Raw genomic sequence first — 21,364 nt, 5'->3', positions numbered from 1 at the left:
TGACTTAAAACAACAGAAATTTATTATCTCACATTCTGGAGACCAAAAGTCCAAAGTCTCTAGATCTTGGCTGGGCTAGCCTACTTCTGAAGGCCTAAGAGAAAAACCCTTTCTTGCCTCTTCCAGCTTCTGGTGGCTCCTGGTGTTACTTGGCTTGTGGAAGCATAACTTTAGTCTCTACTTCTGTTTTCACTTGAGTTTTCACATGAACTTCTCCTTTCTGTATCTCCCTGTGCCTTTTTCTTTTCTGTCTCTTATTAGGACATTCATCATTGGATTTAGGCTTGTCCTAATCCAGGATGACCTCATCTTGATTACATTTGCAAAGACTTTTTTCCAAATAAGCCCACATTCCAAGATTCTGGGTAGACACTATTCAGTGCACTATAGTTACACAGCTACCATCTAGGTCAAGAAATAGAATGTCCTTATGCCTTCTGATAGTCCCTATCCCTCTCTCATCTCCATAGGTTATTACTATCCCTCCTAACAAAAGAAATTGTCTTACCTGTTTTTAAGCTTTATATAAATAGAAACATATGCAATGCAGCCTTTTACATCTAGTTTATTTGGCTCAATATTGTATTTTTGAAATTTCCCTTTGGTTTTGCATATAGCAGTGTTTTCTTAATTTTATTTCTACATAGTATAATACATGGTATATCACATACTTTACCATTCTACATTTGTTTTGTGTGTGTTTTTTGTTTGTTTTACTTTTTCAACTTTTACTTTAGATTCAGAGGGTACATGTGCAGGTTTGTTACCTGGGTATATCATATGATACTGTGATTGGGGTATGAATGATTCCCATCACCAGGTACTGACCATAGTATCCAACACTACTCTACTTTGATAGATATTTAGGCTTTTCCTAAATGGGAAAAACCTAAGTTTGGGGTTATTATGAATAATGCTCTTTTGAAAATTCTTGCACATGTTATTTGGTACACACATGTAAGCGCTTTAGTGAGGTGTACACTTAAAAGTAGAATTGTTAAATTATAGGGTATTTGTATGTTCAGATTTAAGAGTTACTTTAAATAGTTTTCTAAAGTGGCTATGTAAATTTGCACCCCCACAGGGATGTGTTTGAAAATTCCAGTTGCTTCACATCCTCGTCTTTATTTGGTATTGTCAACCTTTTCTTATTTTAGCCAGTCTGGTGGGTGTGTAGCAGTATCTCATTGGGGTCTTAATTTAGATTTTCTGGATGACTAATGACAGAGTGTACTTTTTCATATGTTTATGCATTGCTTTTTATATATAAATACAAGAGTGTAAGGTTGTGTTGAAAAAGTGCTCTCCTGTCACAAACATTTCTATGGAGCCATCCAGGAGAGCTTACATTAAGAGAATCCCTCAAAAATAAGCTGGTGAGAGAAAGCTCACTTTAGTCTAGAGATAAATCCCCTTTTCTTCCCTGCCTGTTTTCTAGTCGTCTCCTTTGTTCCAGTCGGTAAAAGATTATCTAGGTGATGTTTTGCAAGCTTTTTAAAAAAAATCTGTTAATGGCAAAATTCTCTTGAATTACTCTTCAACTTTCAAAAGTTCACTCCTTTCCCTATACACACATCTCACTCCTATAAGAAATGGTCTCCAACACCACGGAAGCCTAAGCGAGGCATAGTTACCTAATTTAGGCTTTGCCTATTTGGTGTTATGTAGTTGTTTTTCATCACTCACCACTTGTTTCTCTAAACTCCTGGCAGAATTAGAGATCTAGCCCCTTTTCTGCATTAGGCTGTGATGAATCATGTCAATTGCAAATAATTTGTCTTGTTAAAGAGGACAGATATGGCTATGAATGACTCAAATATGTGAAAGATCAAGAGTATGTTGGATGACAGGTTTGGGACTAACAGTGGCAACTGCTGACATTTGCTGCATGGTTGCTTTGAGCCAGGCCCTGTGCTAAGCCCTTCATTGACATGACTGAAGTATTCTTCACAATAGCCCCATGAAAGGCAGTGAAGGGAAATTAGAAAGCAATGAACTGTCAGCCGACTTTGCAGGAGCAGCTTATGCGAGTTCTGGGTATTTGACCTGGCTTCTTTCACTACTATGATCTCTATAAGAAGAGCAAGCCCCAGGTAGTTGTAGCCCTTTGCCCTTGGTATTAGCATGGATTTTCAGGTAGAGCAGACCTGAATGCACCTGGAAGCCTGAGTTCAGCCTAGAATACCAGAATCCCACCCCAATCTGCAGACCCATGAGTGTAAAATAAATATGTACCTTAAATCTATATGCAACAATCCCTTGTGTTAGCTTTAAACTATTGAAATTTTGAGAGAACGTTCGTTATTATTCGATAGGAACTGAATAATAGAGCAGTACTCTTTTTACATCACTTTCCTCAATGAGTAAATTTAGGCTTGGGGAAATTAAACAATATCCATAGATAACAACCTAATAAGAGAGGGAGCCAGGATTCAAGCCAGGACTGCCTTATTTCTGAAGAGTCCATGCTCTTAACCGCTACACTGTATCTCCTTTCAAATTTGCAACAGGCTGGGGCGATGGGTCAAAAACAATAGGATGGAGTTTAATTGGAAGGAATGCATGGCTCAACGTGTCAGTTAAAACAACAGCAACAAAAATAATAGTAACTAGGATACAAGCAGAGCATGAGCAAGGTGCTCCCTGAGCACAGACCTAGTGGTGAGAATCAAAGACTCAAAGCTCAGCTGAGATGGAAAAGTGGCTCGGTACCAGGTCATGTTAGTGGAAGTGTACTGTCTGGAAAAAAGAAAATGGCAATTGTTTCTTCTCTAGCTGATCAAAGGACACCTGAAATATTACATTTTGTTCCAGGCAACACATTTTAAGAGGAATATTGACAAGCTAAACTATGTCCAGATGAGAGCAAACAAGATGCTGAGAAAACTCATAGCAGTTGTAAAGTGAAAGAGCGTAAGTATTTAACCCAAAGAAGAGAAGCCTCCAGAAGGAGTGATGGCTGTCTTAGGACACCTAACATGCTAAAAGGGGCAACAGGGAGGCCAAGTTGTAATCCCCTCTCTCCTGGACGACCACCACTGCCCACAGCAGCCATTGCATTCACCATGTGCACGGTGACCTTTACCAAACACAAATGTGACTTTATTATCATGGTTCCCCACACTTCTTCCCTTAGCAAACACTCTCAGTACAAACACGTCCATATATACAGCCACAGATATACATACACACACACACACCCCTACATATATGGTCTTCTACGTACAGTTACACATACATACACACACCCTACATATATGGTCTTCTACGTATGGTTTATTCAGAACATAAGGGCAAAGCTCAAATGATAATGCTTTGTTAGAGGTCCGGGGACAAAGAGCCAGGTGGAAGAGAATTAAGTTATGGAACAAAGGGAAAAATATGAAGTGATGGTGTGATTATGATGCCAGATACAGCTCCACAAAGAGACGCACACGGTTGGTGGCTTGGTCAATAGGGTATTACCAGACAGGCCATAAGGAACCACTAAGCCTCTGATATTCCACTAAAGGGAGGAAGAACAGGGTGGAAAAACCTATTTGTTGAGTCTTTCCCATTTCCTATGGATGCATTCCCTATGGAAGTCAGATCCCAGTCCCTCCGACAGCTGATAGGATGAAACTCCAGTGGCAGGAAGAGGCACAGCCTCCATGGGATGGCAAGGTTGGGTCTGGGCACCCAGGGCCATGCTGGAGCCCACATTGGTGGCCTATGTGCATGCAGATGGGGCTAGTGTGAGGTGGCAGCTCCTGAGGCTGCATCATCCAGGGTGCTCCAGGAGTAGGCAGTCAAGGGTTTGGGAGAGGGTTGAGGAGAATAGAATCTGAAGGTACATATATAGGGTCCAAAACACACACACACGCACAATTCTTCAGTTGTTCCCACTACTTTTAGAATAAGGATAAAATCCTTTGCATGGCTTTTACCCATTCACCTTAGGTTGGAGTCACTGTGGGTTTCTTTTGGTTCCTTGCATGCATTGTGATCCCTCTTGCCTTGAGCTTATTCTCTCTGGAACATCATTGGCCCCTAATGCCATCCAAGAGTTAATTCCTATTCATCCTTCAGCTCTCAGCTTGTTATGACTTCTTCAGAGGAGGATTTCCAACAAACCACTTCCCTGCCACCTACGCTGCAGCCTAGGTGACTAGGATAGTTCTACGTCAGAGAACTATCCTTTCTCTTTCCTTCACAGTACTTAGCCCATACCCATCAGTCATGTTTGATTGATGTCTGTCTCCCAAACTACACAATAAGCTCCATGAGTGCAAGAAATGTCTCTTGTTCCCCAGTTTTCCAATGCACCCCCAGTTTCTGCAATGCCTGACACCAGAGCAAGTGCTCATTAAACACATAAACAGCTTCAAAATAAGAGAGGAATTATATAGACATTGCATTACAAATGAAGACCAGTTTATACATTATAGTTATCCCCAAAAGAGTATGGGCTGCCTCGGGTGGATTTCATTTCTCTGTTAGTGGATTCTAAATTGATTCATACACCAGATAAGGGTTGGCTGAGATAACTTGAGAAAGTTAGTTCTGAGAATTTGTGCTCTGAATGCTCCATGCATTCAAATCATGCCTTGGCATTAAATTATGCTCAGGCTGTCTTCATTCTTTCCACTGGCACTGTCCCTTTCCTTTTTGATTTCCCAGCCCATGGAACATTTCGGAAGCATTTCGGAAGCATTTGACACTTCCAGCTTGAGACTCAGGAGCCTTGACCCTGTGGGTCATTCTTGTTGTCCTTTCTGCTTCTGGTGGTTTGAGTCTGTGATCCAAAGAATGGGGCTAAATTTGTTTATTCTGCCCATTCCAACACCCAAATTTGGAGAGGATGTGTTGGTGGGGAAGCTCACAGAGTGTCAGATTCAGTCGGGGTAGGATGCTGAGTAGAGATCGGGAGGAGGTGAGCAGGAGCGGAGAGAGGCAGCACAAGGCAGCCTGTCACTAGCTAATGTGATCTGAGCACGTCTCAGCAACTTCTCAAAGGCTGGATCTTAGAGTATCCCAAGGATGAACACATAGTGTTGCTTAGCACACTTCTGCTATAACATGTTGTTGGCTCTGGACAGCTTAGTATGTGCAAAAAGCAAGGATCCCCAAAGGCGGGCCTGTGTAGCAGTTTGTTTCTTTAAGAGTTTGGTTTTTTCACAACGTTCTAATGTTCATGGCCTATGGTTTGCCCTGGTGAATGCTTGTTAATGCAGTTTCATTGTTGCCTAGGGAAAAAGAACCCCAGTGACCCACTATAATAACCACTTTAATGTGGGGCCTCTGCTTTGGGCCTGTGTAGGATCCTTTTAACAAATGAGCTAAAGTGGCCAAAGTTATATGAGGCAGCATTGCCAGAGGTTTGTGATAAAATCTCTAGTTACTGCCCGGACAGTGTGAACCCTGTCAGTCTGAGGATTAACTTTTCTGTAGTAACAGCTAAGACTTTTTCTTTTTAAGGTTTCACTGCATGCCAGGCACTGTGCTGGGCGGTAGGGGTGAGGATAGGGAGATGCTTTCGTTTGCATAATTTCAATTAGTCATCATCATAACTCTCTAAGGTAGATGTTATTATTCCTGCTTTACCAGTGAGAAAATGAAGACTTAAATGGTTCGGGTGACACATCCAGGGCCACCAGGTCACAAAGGAAACAAATATTGGGACTCGGATTCTGCTCCAGACCCATTACCTGTCCCACACCAGGCTGCCTCGGAAATAACTTCAGCCATTTGGCCTAAGGCTGGGTATTTGGCCCCCATTAGTAACAGGAGTGAGGCTATTTCTCCACTTCACCTGAGACCTTTCAAAGAGTGAATTGGGGATTGCATCTATGAGCCTTTCAGCTGGGCATTCTCCATCTTTCCTAGGAAACATACAGAAGGTGTTGACAAATATCAGAATAAATCAGAAAACTTTTGACCAATCATTGCTGTTTGTTCAGCTACTCGTCTTAAATTTCCATTCCAATGATGAACTAAACATTTTCCTTTGTCTGTCAGATTTCAACAGGTACTTTAAATTCCCCAAATAACACCCACTTCACTGAGTTGTTGTAAGGAGAAATGGTAACTTATAATGAAATGCACATATGATCACATTCTCACTATCACCTCATTACATTACATAAATATTAAGATCTGTAACATGCAGAAAGTTGAAATATACATACACCGACAAAAGAATCTGACACAATGTTTAATATTGAGCAACAAATTTGGCTCTGAGCTTCCATCTGGTTTAAGTAAAAATGGAAACAAGATCGGGTATATAGAACCAATTTTCATACAGAAAAAAGCTATAGAAAACGTAGTTTCTCAAGGGACATGGAAATATCCCTGGCAGTTAGATCTGAAATAAATTTCTTTAGAAGATTGAAAAGGACAATAAAGTATGTAGTGACTATTGTCCTCATCATCCCTCCTCCCCCATTTAATTCAATAGTACTCTTACGGTGTCTTCATATTATAAAAAGTCAAAATACCAAAATGCCGTCGTTTTAAAGGAATACTGAAAAAGGACTAAAAGATTACGGTTCACTCTGCAGATAACTGACTGGGTATATATAGGAATGAATCTGGCTCTAGGGTTAAATCATTTAAGGTCCTTTTATAGGCAGGCACTAGTAATTAAAACTGAAAACTAAGTAAGTTTATTTTTGAGAAATGTTAAAAATGTCTTTAGGAAATCACTAAATAGTACTTAATTGGAAGAAAAAATCATGATGCTTATACAATAAATATAAATAAATGCTATATAAGGAAACTCACCTATTTGAAATTATGGCTATATTATTTTTATTTTCTAGATTCCAAAAATACAAACACTAGTTCTTCCAACATAGTACTTTGATAGTCTGTACATTGACGGGTATGGGCTAAATCCAGGGTGAAATCAAATGTTACAAAATTTAAGGGTATGTTAACTAAAGGGTAGCATTTCTAAGATATTTTGAATATTAGGTCATTTGGCATTTTTCAATAAGTAGGATACTTCTCATTTTTTTGAAACTATATGAATTTGGAAAAAAAAAAATGGCTTAAGACCAGCATCTGTGTGTGACATTGTATGCTTGACCCTCTGGGATAACTGTTTTCATCTACAGAATTGAATTTTTGCTTTTACGAGATCTTATAGTGGAACTAGGAATCACTGTTTTGAGAGAACCTGCATATATACCAGTCATTATCTGTTTGGTCCTTATACGGTTTTAACTTAGATTTATTCTAGTTAAGCCATAAGTTCAAGGTGTAAACTTGTTTTGATTAAAGAATTTTTCTATCAAAAAAAGGATTATGGTTCATTGGCACATATTTCTGGAGCTTCAATGAATCCAGGATTAAAATCTAAAATCAAAAATAGATGAAATGCATGTATTTGTATTTATCTTCTATAAATGACATTTTAATCAATAGAACTTGAAATGGGAGTTGAACAAAAGTGAGTTTGAGGTTGTATAAGGACAAATGTGGCCTCGGAATTTCTTCATGAGGGTGGGCTTAAGAGAGGAAGCTTTATGGCAAGTACAGGTGCTGGGTGGGTGACCAATGTTTTCCAGTTCACCAGAACTTTCCCAGTTTTGAGGCTAAAAATTTTGCATCCTCACACCCTGCTACCCTGCCCGTCTTAGTCCCAGGGAAACTGGGACAGTTAGTGATATGATTTGGATTTATATTCCCACCCAAATGTCATGTCAAATTGTAATCCCCAATGTTGGAAGAGGGGCTTGGTGGGAGGTGATTGGATCATAGAGGGAAGACTTCCCCCTTGCTGTTCTTGTGATAGCGAGTGAGTTCTCACGAGATCTGGTTGTTTAAAAGTGTGTAGCACTTCTCCCTTCACTCTCTTCCTCCTTCTCCAGCTATGTAAGACATGCCTGCTTCCTCTTCACCTTCTTCCATGATTGTAAGTTTCCTGAGGCCTCTCCAGCCCTGCTTCCTGTACAGCCTGCAGAACCATCAGCCAATTAAACCTCTTTTCTTTATAAATTGCCCAGTCTCAGGTAATTCTTTATAGCAGTGCAAAAAAGGACTAACATAGTTGGTCACTCTAGTGCTAGGATAGATGTTTCAAAGCCACATTTGCATAGCAAGCACACTGTTTTGACTTGGATTGCATGTTTACCTAGGGGTGGCTTTGGGGGAAACTGATGGCTTTTCCCCTCAGAGCCAATGCAGGTGCTCTGTTGTCAAATCTGAATGCTTTAGCAGTGTGATGAGTGGTGGAGTCCTATCTTAATGTAAACCTGAGGAACCTAAACAAGACACCCTGCTGACTATACATCCATCCCACCTCGCCCCTCAGTGGGTAGAAAAATCCTAGGTCAAAACAAGCATGGGGGAGTTTTCTTCACTGAATTTCTTTTGAAAATTAAAGAAAATAGCCTAATGTCATAAAAAAAAACCTGAGCTTCGGAGTTGGCTTACCAAAGTGAGCCTTCTGGCTTTGCCACTGATTAGCTGTGGGATTTGGAGCCATTCACTTAACCCCATTGAGGCTTAGTTTTCTCATCTGTAAAGTGGCCACAGGGATGTTATGAAAATTAACTGAGATACTTGAAAGCCCTTGGCATAGTGCCCAGTTCAACAAATACCCGTTTCCTTCTCCTTTTCCCTTCTCCATCTAGGATGAGTGAGGTTCTGCCTGCAGGTGGGAGATTTGAACTAAAACAATAATTGTTCTTTAGATAAACCTCAGCAGTTGGAATATTCCCACTGCACCACAATGATGAATGGAGAACTGAACGTCTCAGGGCCGTTCCTAAGTTTGGTTTGTCTGCTTGCAAAAGATGCGATTTTGCAAAGTGCTTTATAGATACTAAATATTAGTTTGGCTGTATCTAAAACATGTTTGGACTATAGAATCTCTTCTTTAGCCAGTGAAAGTGTGTGTATTCTCTTTCTCTTTCCTTTTTTGGCTAGAATCATTTTTTGTCTACTGTTACCTTCTATGTTGTTAGATTTACTAGTTGTGGGCTCTTGGGCAAGTTATTTCCCTTTAGTAGACTTAATCTCCTTAAAACAAAAGGGTGAAACTAGACAGTTTATAAGGCTCCTTAAGCTCCAGCATAATGTTATATGGGGAATAATGTTACTTTATTAATTTAGCAGATATTTATTGAACACTACTTAGTCTTAATAGTACTTGGTACTACTTAGTACTTGGTACTACTTAGTCTTAGTAGTACTTGATACTACTTAAGTACCAAGCACAAATGCACTAACCGAGGATACAGCAGAAACAAAACAAGCAAAATTTCTGCTCTCATGGAACTTACATACTAGTGAAGGAGGCAGAAAACAAAGTATAAATGAGTATACACATTTCAGGGGTGGCAAGTGCTGCAAACGAGAGCGAAGCAGGGAGAAGGGAGAAGGAGTGATAGTAATGGTGAGGTGGGGAGGCTGAATCTGATAGTGCTTTTGAGATGTGGTGGGTAGGAAACTTCTCTCCAGTAGCTGCACAAATGTGCAGAGACCTTAATGAAGTGCAGAACAAGCCATGCAGATACAAGGGAAGGGGTGTTCTGAGCAGAGGATACGGTATGTGCAAAGGCCCTGAGGTTGGAGCATGTGTGCAGTTACAGGGGATATCAGGGAGGCCAGTGTGACTCTGAGTTGTGTGAGCCCAGGGAGAGTAGTTAGGGATGAAGCCAGGGAGGGGGGAGGGGGTTGGGTGTCTGATGACATAGGGTGACAAGAATAGCTCACCATCGGCTCAGAATCTATACCCAGCACATGTTCTCCTGCTGATCCTAGTGTAGGATCAAAGCCCATCTGCTTCTCCTCTCTAATTTCTAGGTGCTGGCTTCCCACCATCACACTTTCCATGACACTGTGTTTTTTAACCTCATCGGATGCATGAGGAAGCGTCTTCACAGATCATCAGTCCCACTAGGGCACTAGAGGGCTCAGAAGTCCAACTATCTGGCCTGCTATTCCCCATTTTTATAGGGATGAGGGCTGACCCAGGTGCCTTCTTTCCTCACCTCCCTACCTGGACTGGTCCTCAGAGGTGTGGAGGACATGCAGTGTGTTTAGTAAGAAAATTAACACGTGCTATTTCCCATCATGTTAAATATGGAACAGTGTGATGGAAAGCAAACTTTGGGGAAAGGTAAACCCCTGTTTCGTTAATGCGTCAGCAAGATTTCCCCCAATGGCTCTGTGCTTGCTGTAAGCCGGATTTACACCAAGCTTACCCTTCTCAGCACCTGTTTTTCTCTTATGTAAGGGGAAAAATTGTCTTGAAAATCTGCACTGGGCATTTGCCATGCTAGACTGAGAAACACCAAAGTTTAACCTTTGTTTTTTCAATTATCTGGCTAGTCACTAAGTACTGGCCTCCTACGTCCAGCTGAAGCTATGCTATGTCTTTAAGGGGGATGTGGAAAATCTCCCTCTTTATCAGAGTACTCAGTGAAGATATTGATAGAATATTTATTTCCATGGGATTGACTGCCTCCTTATACTCCAAGGAACTGGCAGAGTCCAGGACAAGCCACTCAAGACTTAATGCATTTGAAACCATCCCTAACCATTTCATGTTCTGGGAATTCTCTGTGTTCAATAAAGGGATGTTAATAACATATTTTTGAGTGGCTGCGAAGTTCTAGGAACAATGCCAGATCCTTTTTACATAAATCATCTCCTTTAGTCTTGGCACAAGACTGGGATGGTGGATTTGATGATCCCCGCTTTTCAAGGGAGGCTCAGGTGAAGCACCTAAAGTCTCATCGCTGGGGGGTAGGAGAGCCAGGATTTTTTTTCTTTCTCTGCCTCCCTTTGAAGGGTCAATCTCCTGTTATTCTTTCTAGACATTATTCGCCTTCACACTAATGAAGACTGGCTACTTGACCCAATCCATTCTCTCTTCGAATGCCAGCTGGATTGGAATTGAGGTTTTCGGGAAGACGTGGCATAGCAGAACTTGTGTTTCAGACAATGGTCTTTAAATAAAGATGAGCTGGGCTTGGCGCCACACCTCCGCCTGGCCTTCCCCAGCCAAAGCAGAGAGAGGGTTGCGCAACTCTTCAAGCAGTGCAGGGTTTCAGTACAGCTGGTTCTGCTTCCTCACCTTGCAAACAATCACCAAGAGTTACAGGACTCTCACCAGGGGCGTTCGCTTCTTTTGCCTCCTCAGCCTCACTACATCCCTGAGTAGTTGGTTGTGCTTCCAACTGCCCTTCTTCATGCAGAGCTGTGGGAAGCCTGGACAAGTGACGTGATTGTCCTGGCTCCAACAGTCCTGGAGGTGGTCTTTGAGTTTTGGTTTCCAAGCACCCAGGTGTTTTAACATCTAACGCTTTCTCCTGTGGGATTTCAGCCGGGTTGGATCTTCTCTGGCTAAGTATGAGTTAAGTGAACCCAGCTGTTTTGGAGATTGGGTCGCTGAATTGTTCTTTCTGGCCCCTTCTGCCTATTACTTTGCTTTGGAACAGAAATACCACTGCATCTGCCTGCGGAGAACTCAGCTGCATCTTCTTGGATCCATCAGCACTCGCTGACAAACAAGGAAACTGGATCCATGTTGGACACACACTCTTCTCAGTTATGTACTTTGTCTCTCTGTAATCCCTCTGGTATTGACAAATAGAGCTCCGGGACACGGCGGCTGTGACAGCTCCCGCAGACAGCATGTATTAGCATTCGCATTATCGTCCTGGCCCTGACGGCCTGGGCATTGGAGAGAGGATTAAGTGATTAGTAGTGTGTATGTTACAACCATCTTTTTATTCCTTGGGACTTTTCAGTTTTGCTCACTTCATAAAGACGTAAAAGAGGGCTCTGAGTAAAAACAGATGCATTTATATGTTTCTTTGGGTCTGATGGGCAGCATATGTCGCAGACATTTGGATGATGTTGAGACATTATCAAATTTCTTCAGGAACACAGCAAATCATCTTGCCTTTGTGAAAACTATTGGTTTAAGGGCTGGCTTCAAGGTATATTAATTAAAAAAAAAGATCTGTTTGCATCTCCAGTGTATTTTATTTGATGAACTGGCTGGCCTGTGAAGGTCTGTAGGTTGGATAATCATTTAGTAAACTTTGTTCCCTGGAAATTTACTAAACAGGAGATTGATGTCAGGGTGCTTTGACCCTGAGATGGGTTTAACGTGATTGTTAAATCTAATCATTTTAAATGGCATTTTTTTTTTCCTGATTTGATCAAATTCTCTAAAATATTCATCCACAAGAAGAGGTCCAAAGAAATGTTAATCATCTCTCACACTGTCATTTTTATGAGTAATATTATCTTATACATTTCTGGAGTGGAAAAGTCTATCACAGTCATTACAAATTAGAACCTTTAGTCTTTATCATAGAGTTTGATTTTTACATTGTAAAATGTTGACCTCATATTTTACATGTTAATATTCCTCTTCACTCATTCAACAAGCTTTTTATTTTTTGAGACGGAGTCTCGCTCTGTCGCCCAGGCTGGAGTGCAGTGGCGCCATCTCGGCTAAACTGCAAGCTCCCCATCCCAGGTTCACGCCATTCTCCTGCCTCAGCCTCCTGAGTAGCTGGGACTACAGGCACCTGCCACCATGCCTGGCTAATTTTTTGTATTTTTAGTAGAGATGGGGTTTCAGCGTGTTAGCCAGGATGGTCTCCATCTTCTGACCTTGTGATCCACCTACCTCGGCCTCCCAAAGTGCTGGGATTACAGGCATGAGCCACTGTGCTCAGCCTCAACAAGCTTTTTATTGAGCATCTACTACGTGGAAGTGGCAGAAATCCAGAAAAATTTTAAAAGTATTCTTTGCTTCTCAAAGGTCCACTTTCTAGTTGGGAGAAGATACTACTATTACATTGGTCATAGAGATGTTACAAGAGAGTTCATAACTGAGTGCCAAGTGGGATATAGCAACAGTCTGTCGAGTGGATTCAGTGCAGGGATGAACCTGTCATGGTGCAGAAGGTAGACAGGGCTTTATAGAAGAGGGGAGATTAAGATGGCCCTTGAAGGAGAGTCATGCTGGAGGGGTAGGGGAAGCAATTAGCAGTTCATATATGGAGTTCAAAGTTACATTGGAAAGTGAGATCAGGGCGGGCAGACTTTGAATCATCCCATTTTGGGAGTTTTTACTCAGAGCCCTCTTTTATACCTTTATGAAGTGAGCAAAACTGAAAAGTTTCAAAGAATAAAAAGATGGTTGTAACATACACACTACTAATCACTTAATTTTATCCTGTAGGAACAGGGAGCCTCTAAAGCTTTTGGAGAAGAGATGTGAATGAGAGTGCCAGTTTAGAAAGGACGCTAGTTTGATCAGAGTTCACAGGATACACTGGCGGGTAGGATGAAGCAGGTGGCATGGAGACCAGGCAGGCGACCTCTGCAGTGATACAGGGGTAAGGTTAGGAGGGCCTGAACTCTAGTTACCATGGGAGAGAAGAGTGAGGTTTTACAGAGGAGGAAGTTAACTAAGCTGAGTTGTTAAAAGTAGGAGTAACTGACATTTTTGGTCCCCTTCCTCTCTGCCTGAAAAACTGTTAAGCACTTTACATGTTTTTAACTTTTACAGAAACTCTGTGAAGTGAGAGCTCTCATTAGTCCCATTTTCAGATGAGGAAATCGAGGCTTGCAGGAGTCAAGTGACTTGACCAATGTCACATTGTAGGAAGTGGGAGAGCTGGGATTTGAACTTATACTTCAAACTCTTAACCCCCAAGTGTGCCTTACTGACTGATTACTGAGGGGATGGGGTGTTGGGGAGTGGCGAGAAGTAACTTTTTAAAAATACTGGAAATGTAACTTTTCAAAATAAATTTTTTATTATTATTTTCTTGGACTGAGTTAAATAACTAGTTTGAAATAGAGATGAATAAATTATATTTTCAAAAAGAAAAAAGAATAACTCTGTGGGTTAAAAGTGAAGTTCATCCAAAATGTCCTATCTTAAAATAGATGCGGATTTCAGAAATGCAACACATGATGTTGACCTTAATCCTCTTATTTACATGTTCTCATACACAGAGCACTGTAGAACGTGTCTGCCCCTGTGTACCTGTGCGTAGCTGCCACCCAGGGACTCGAACAAACGTAACCTTGATTCAAACTTGAGGGGAAAAATGGCTGTCATTTTGACTTTTTAAAAATTATCTGTTTATTTCCCTTTCTCTGTCGATAACTCCTAGTTGTAATGCTGAAATCTTATAAATACGGCCCAGTTAACTTGCAAAAGGAGCTTAGTGTTCTCGGGGCAGTCCAAGTTGAACAACACATAATTTGGCACAATTTGGCGGGTCTGAGTTTAAGACAAATACAAGACTGAGAAAGTATAGAGGCTTTATTATTTCTAAGTGAGTTCATGTCGTGTACACGAGTTGAGCTGATCAGAGCTCTCACCCGACCCTCCCTCTGCCCCATCCAAGGCGTTTATTCCTTATGCTTTCATAAGTGTCACATTCACAGCACAACGTTTCTCCTTCCCAAATAGGCATGTTGTTGTTTCGAATTAACATCTGTGCTTACTGCAGAATAGTGAATGCCATCTTCTTTTGCCCCGCTGGCCCTGATGGTGTCACTGAGGCTTTCAAAGCAGAGTGACCAGGCACAGCTATAGTTTTCTGCAGTTTCAGGAAAGGGGTGGAGGAGGGGAGGGCTTCACTGTCTAGTCCTACTGCTCAAAATGACACTGACACACAGAAGAAAAGGATATAAATGTAGAATTGCTTGAATTCTGGAGAAAAAGACAAAAGAAAACTGAGATGTGTCAAGTATCTATGTACCAATCACTATATTGTATAACTTGGTGGCCCTATACTCATTTCCAGATTTTGCCTAGCATAATTATAATATAATTCCCTTTCATTTTCAGAAATATCCTGGTTTGGATAATAAATTATCTTGTCATCCTACGTACACTCTGAATGATGACTCTTTAGGCAAAATCTTATTATTTCCATTGTTCATCTCTGGAAGCTGGGTCTCTGAGAGGTTAACTACCTCAAAGCCACACAAGAAGAATCTGGCAACATAGATTTTTCTTTTGCTTCATCACGGTACTTCCCAAAGACTATTTAATCTGTACCAAAAGAATAGTACTCATCTAATAGGAAAGAGTAATTTATTTTCAAAGCTGTTTGCATGGAAAGCATGTTCCTTCAGTGTTTCCCAGTGGTGGGGAGCTGGATTTGTCCTGTGTTTCCAGACGTTGTCTCTCACTTTGTCCCCTTGTAAGACTAGGGGTGAAATATGGAGAAATAGATGAAGAACTGGTGGTCACAATGGAGGTTGTGATATGAGCTCACGGATTTCAGGAAAGGTAACAGAGCTATAATAGAATCAGACATAGAACTGCTCCTGGATATTATAAAGTTGGTGACTAAGCCAACCCACATGCCAGAGCCAAGGATGCTAGTATCATTTATAGTGTCATGCTTTTGCACTACGTTCTGTCAGAAAGTAATAAAGTGCTTTATCCAGTGTGTGTTTGATATTAGCCAATCACAGACGACTGAGGTTCTTTCAGGCATTTTGAGTAAACTTACACTACAAGAAATACGATGGATAATAAATAGCCTGATACAGCAGGTCTGAAAACCTTGATTCCACCTCTGCATCTCACATTTACTAGACAGGTAACGTTGCTCAAAGAATAGACCTTTCTCGGGTTCTGTTTCCTCATCTTTAAAAGAGAAAAAAAATCTAACATTAGAGTATAAAGGGTCCCTACTAGTTTTTGTATACAGAGTTTTACTAGAACACAGCCATCCCATTTGTTTACATATTGTCTGTGTCAGTTTTTGAGCTACAACATGAGCTGAGTAGTTGGAACAGAGACTTTTAACCCACCAAGCGTGAAACATTTACGTAAGGCCTTTTACAGAACAAGTCGGCTGACCACTGGATTAAGTGATCACTGAGGACACTGTCACACTTTGTATGTGTCTAACTCCAGGAAAGGAGAGTGAGAAAGGGAAGAATGTGTCATCAGAGTTACAAATCTAAGTAAAAGACCCAGAGCCCACCTTGCAAGCAATCCACAAGTCAATTGTCCTAACAGTGAAAGGTGCCGCACCCCCTACTGGCCAGGAGGACTTTTTGCATGTAATATGGGCAGGACGATACAGGGAAAGATAAAAGCTTTGTGTGGGTGTCATACCGTAAGACTCGTGTTCAATATGATGGTCACTGCAAACCAGCAGGGAAGTTTCTGTTTGCCCCTGATGCCTTTGAATTCATAAAGCACATGCTTTAAGTAGAGAAACGTGGGGAACTTGGGTCCTCCAGCTAGAGTGTAAAACTTCTTGGGAGAGAAGTAAGACTGAGAGGACAGGGAAAGCATGCTGAAAAGAACTTAATCATGGCGAGCGAGCCAAAGCTAATAAACAGTGCTGGATGGGTTCTCATGGTCTCAGACAGTGGGTGAGGATGGTTATTGTTGCAATTGCAGTAAATCATACTAATCCCAATGCCAAAAGCCACTTTGAATGATGAAGTGAAGCAGCCTGCGATGGCGACCAGGAGGCTCTGAGTTGCTGCCCCAGCCGGGTGGGGCTGCTGTCAGCCCTCGCAGGCAAGCTCTGGATCCTGTCTTAGGGGCCCAACTCTGCCTTCAGAGGAGACTTGCGGAACTGGCAGATTTCAGTTTGGTTTGGAGTTTTGTTGTGTGTGTCTTGGCAGGAGGTGACCCTCCTCCATCCACGGAGCGCCCCGGATTAATGGCTAAAGTAACACCTACTGGCGGGACCGACCCAGGCTCAGAGCAGACTTTCTGCTGTTGATTCATGACTCCTCTTGACTCACAGCCTCATTCCGTTTTGTTGGCTGTTTGAGGCTCCTGCCCTAACGTCCAAACTTCATGGTATGAAAAACACCCTGAAGAGTAGGTGTGCTCTCCTTCCCAGCATGGAGCACGTGCTCTGTAGTGGGGAAACCTTGTGGGGAGACAAGAGGACAAGTTGTTTTGCACGGTAGTGAATCCCAGGGCAAAAAATAAAATTAGCTTTAACTCACAAAGTCGACCTGGGCGCTTTCTTTCTTAAGATGCCTTGAACTTCTGCTCAGAATATTGGGGAATGGGTGAAATGAGGTCCTAGGAACCTAAACCCAAATGGAAACTTGGGTTTGTCCCTTTTAGCGTCGATGAATTGAAGTGAGAGTTGCCACAACCTCGATGTGTTTGCTTCTCCTCCATGATAAATATTTTTGGGAATAAGGTTGGATAAGGAAATATATGACTATATGTTTGTTTACTTATATATATTTTGCCCTTTCTCTGAACCCAAATTGTGCCAAAATGTTCTATATTCTTCTACTTGGTAGAAGGGTGGAGATATTTATTTCACCCCAGTCTCTCTTGGGAATCTAAAGAAAATAAAAATGTTTCCTGAACATTTTTAAAATGGGTTAATTTACCTTGGAACGTGGCAATTACACTCTGCTACATATAAAGCATTTATTTATACCACTGGTGGACATTGAGTACTGTGAATTTTCTTCATTTTTGAAGGCTATAATCCCCAAACCAAAGGAATGGTGTGCAGCATCTGTTGAATCTTAGTCCTTCCATTACAACGACGCTAAAAAACAGAAGAAATAGGAATGAAAAATGAACTGAATTTCAGGTAAAGTAAACAATAAGTTCCCACTATGCAAAAGGGCTTGCAAAATGGAACTGCCAGGCACATGACTCTGCCTGTGAGTGTTTGTGTGTGTATGTGTGTGTGGGGGTGAGAAGTATGGGGAACCCGAGTGAGGAACCAGGCCTGGAGTGTAGATGCAGGAGAGAGGGTTCTGGAGTTCACGACTTTTGGAATGGGAATGGTTCCATGTCTGCTAGAGCTCTTTTGTGGCTTATGCTTGCTGGGCTGTGTAAGGGCAATAGCCATCACCTGTGAGTTTTTAGGCAGAAAATCTGACCTGGTCCTCCTTTGTCCCTGTTGGAGCTATAGAAAAAAACTGAATGTTGGCACATATGAATGGGGAAAAAATGGACTTGTGTGCTGGGTCTCTGAGAAGACAAAGGCAATGAGATCCACTCAGGCCAACCCTTCCCCACCACCTCTTACCTGTCTTGGCCAAGGATACTAGGCACTGAAAGGTACTCCAGGTTCCCAAATGAATACTTGCCTGATAAGTTGCTTGATTATCCTGTAGTCTGGGCAACATTTCTTATTTCTGCAGCAACTTAATTCAACTGAAATTTCCCCTTCGTGGGTCACCTTAAAGCAAAGATCTCAAAGATGTTAAAATCACCCACTAAAGTTAATTATTTTCCATGTGACCTAGACCTCAAAGAAACAGACTTGTTTTCATCTCACCTTCTCACCCTCCATGAGTAGTAGCTGTATATGGACTATGGGAATTCCCATGGAATCACCGTTCTGAAAGGAGAATCTAGCTGGAGCTGTGACCTTGGCATTGGAATTCATTTCAAAATTGACACTCCAGGGGAACTTTCCATATGCCCCACCTCCAAGGCACAGTGCACACTTCTAAAAGTCTCAAAGACATTATTTATAACAGTGTCTGACAAATGGTGGCACTGCACCAAAACGTGTAGTGTGGATTTTCCTCTTGTTGGCTATATTTGCAATTTTGAGCCTCCCAGGCACACAGCAAAGTCTTACTTTCTATGTGAGCCAAGAAATTTCATCAAGCTGATACTGCCTGAAGGGATGGAGAATTGAGGACCTTGTTTGCAGGAGTAGGTGGTCGATACATATTTATTCAATAAAATATTTTTGCTTTTAAATAGAAGTTGAGTTTATAGGGAGGTGTTGTTTTAAGAGAAGCAAAGTGACTTGCAGAGAGGTCCACTGTCTTTAGTTAGCTCTTTAAACTTAAGCAGTACATTATCAAGTTGACATTTTTTAAAAAGATAGTACCTGATATTGGCGAGGGGTTGGGAATGGACATACTGCTTCTACATTGCCAGTATGAGTGCAAATTGTTAAGGGCTTTTGAGTAAAAGTATTTGTGTACTATAATAAAGTAATACCTCTTTTAATAATTTATCCTAAGGATGTAATCAGTGATACAAGTAGAATTATATACACAAGGATTTTCATAACATCATTCTAAAAATGAAAAAATGGAAATAATAAAATGTCCAATAGAAGGGGGTAGTTAAGTAAATTATCATAGATATTCTACAAACATAAAAATAGTTTTTGACAACTACTTGATGTCAAAAACGATTGTTATCTGAATATAATGTTAAGTGAAATAAAAAGCAGGGAATGAAACTAGAACTAATGAAATAATTTTAGTAAATAATATCTGTAGGAAAAGGATTAAAAGAACATAATTACCAATATATGTTGGTTTATATCTGGCTAGTAAGATCATAGAAATTTTTCTTTACTTTTCTCTACTCATCATGTTTTCAACAACAAACAAAGCATTTTAAATTTACACTTATAATTAACTCATAATTTAAAAAATTCCTAAATGGAATTTTTGTTTGAAGAACTAAGAAATTTATTAAAGGATATAAACAAAAGTAACATTATTTATTTGACTAGGCCCTGTTTTATCCATGAAAGTTGAGGCCTCTTATAAGAAATACATATGATAAAATGACAAAACATAATTAAAAAATCAGGATTGAAGAAAAAATAAATTTGAATGCAATACCAAGACTAAAAGGTAAAAATAGAACCCAGACCTATAGGCCAAAAAGGCATACCTAATTGCATTAATTGATCCATAAATTGGATGATGTTTCCTAGTGGCTGAAGCAAAGAAGGAAAGCGCCTGAGCAGTGGGTATGATTTTTGCTGTGCCTTAGCAGTAAAAATTTCCTTAGGGGAAGCAAAGTTTATCAGCTCCCAGCTTGAGAGGCATTAATGTGGGACTTTGTCTGTGAGATGAGGTGAACAGATTTCTTGGCAATTTCCCTACTGCAGAAGTTCCAATAAGACTATATTTGTGGCACCCATCAATGAAAGTCAATGGTGGGTCTTAAAACATGATTTAGTGAGTAATTGTATGGGGCCTGTCCTACTTTGGGTTCTTCCTAAAACAGAGCCCGAGACAAGGACTAGTGTAATCACTTCCCCTTGAGAGTAAGGTGGCTTAGTGACTTGCTTTTAACAAACAGAATATGGCACAGATTATGGGATAGCAATTCCATGATTATAGTCCAAGAAATTGCTAACTTTTGTCTTGTTGGCAAACTCTGTCCCTTGGTGGTTTTGATGAAGTAAGTTGCCATGTTGGGAATGCCCACATGGCAAGGAACTGAGGGCACACTCCAATCCAAAACCAGCTAGAAGCTGAGGCCCTTAGTCCAGCAGCTCAGAGGAACTGAATCTTGCTAACAACTGTGTAAGTAAGCTTGGAAGCAGATCCTTCCCCAGATGAGCATTCAGATAAGACCCAACCCTATGTAATAAGTTGAGTGTACCTGATAAGTTGATTGTAGCTTCACGAGAAACCATAAACCAGAGGACCTGGCTAAGCCAGGACTGAAATTCTGATCCACAGAAACTATGAGATTATAAACATGTGTTGTTTTAAATCACCAATTTTGTGGTAATTTGTTATGCAGAAATAGATAATTAAATACAGTCATATTCCTAAGATCCTGGGACTTGCTGACTAAATCTACAACCCACACTATCAGTCACTTCCTTGCTAGCTCTGAATTTACCTCCTTTAGGAAGTTTTTCTTAACTGCCCTAGACATAACGAACTCAGTTTGTGACCTTTATCACTGTTAATGTTTTATTTAAGCACTTTCCATATTGAATTGTAATTTTCTGTTTACTTATCTATCTCCTATTAGACAGTGAACACTTCAGGGACAGGGACTGATTCATCTCTGTAACGCTGGCACCTAGCCCAGACCTGACACCCAGGTTCTTTGGAAATATTTATTGAGTTAATGAATAATTAATTGCTTTGTGAGACAATGTAAACATACCAACAATTCAATTCTAAAGATGTTTATTGATGTCTGCAATGTGGCAGCTGTTGGGCCGGGGGCCAGGGACTCGAACTTAAGCAAATCACTATTTCCTATCTTAAAGTTGCCAGAGCCTAGAAGAGGAGACAGGCAAGCAAAAAACTGTCAACACAGAACAGTAAGCAACATCAGAGAGGTGTGAAGTTGAACCATATAAAACAGCTATTCATGTAGGTCAGAAACAATTGAATAAGGGCAATGTCTTATGATTCAACCTATTAAAGATTCTGCTGCCAGGACACAAGGTAGAATAATTAGTGAATCTGATACGGTCTTGATCTGTAAGGGTTTTAATTCTAAGGCTTGGAAAAATGACAAAGACATTGAAGTCCTCAGCAGACGGTAGAGGATACCTTGGACAGATAAACCAGAGCAGATAATCCAGGCACAGATTGGCTGGGTCATTTCCCACAGGCTGCAAGCACAGTGCCAGCTGGGGCT

Source organism: Macaca mulatta, chromosome 3 (genome assembly GCF_049350105.2).
Source record: "Macaca mulatta isolate MMU2019108-1 chromosome 3, T2T-MMU8v2.0, whole genome shotgun sequence".
Taxonomy (NCBI): Eukaryota; Metazoa; Chordata; class Mammalia; order Primates; family Cercopithecidae; genus Macaca; species Macaca mulatta.
This window is presented reverse-complemented; position numbering follows the sequence as displayed.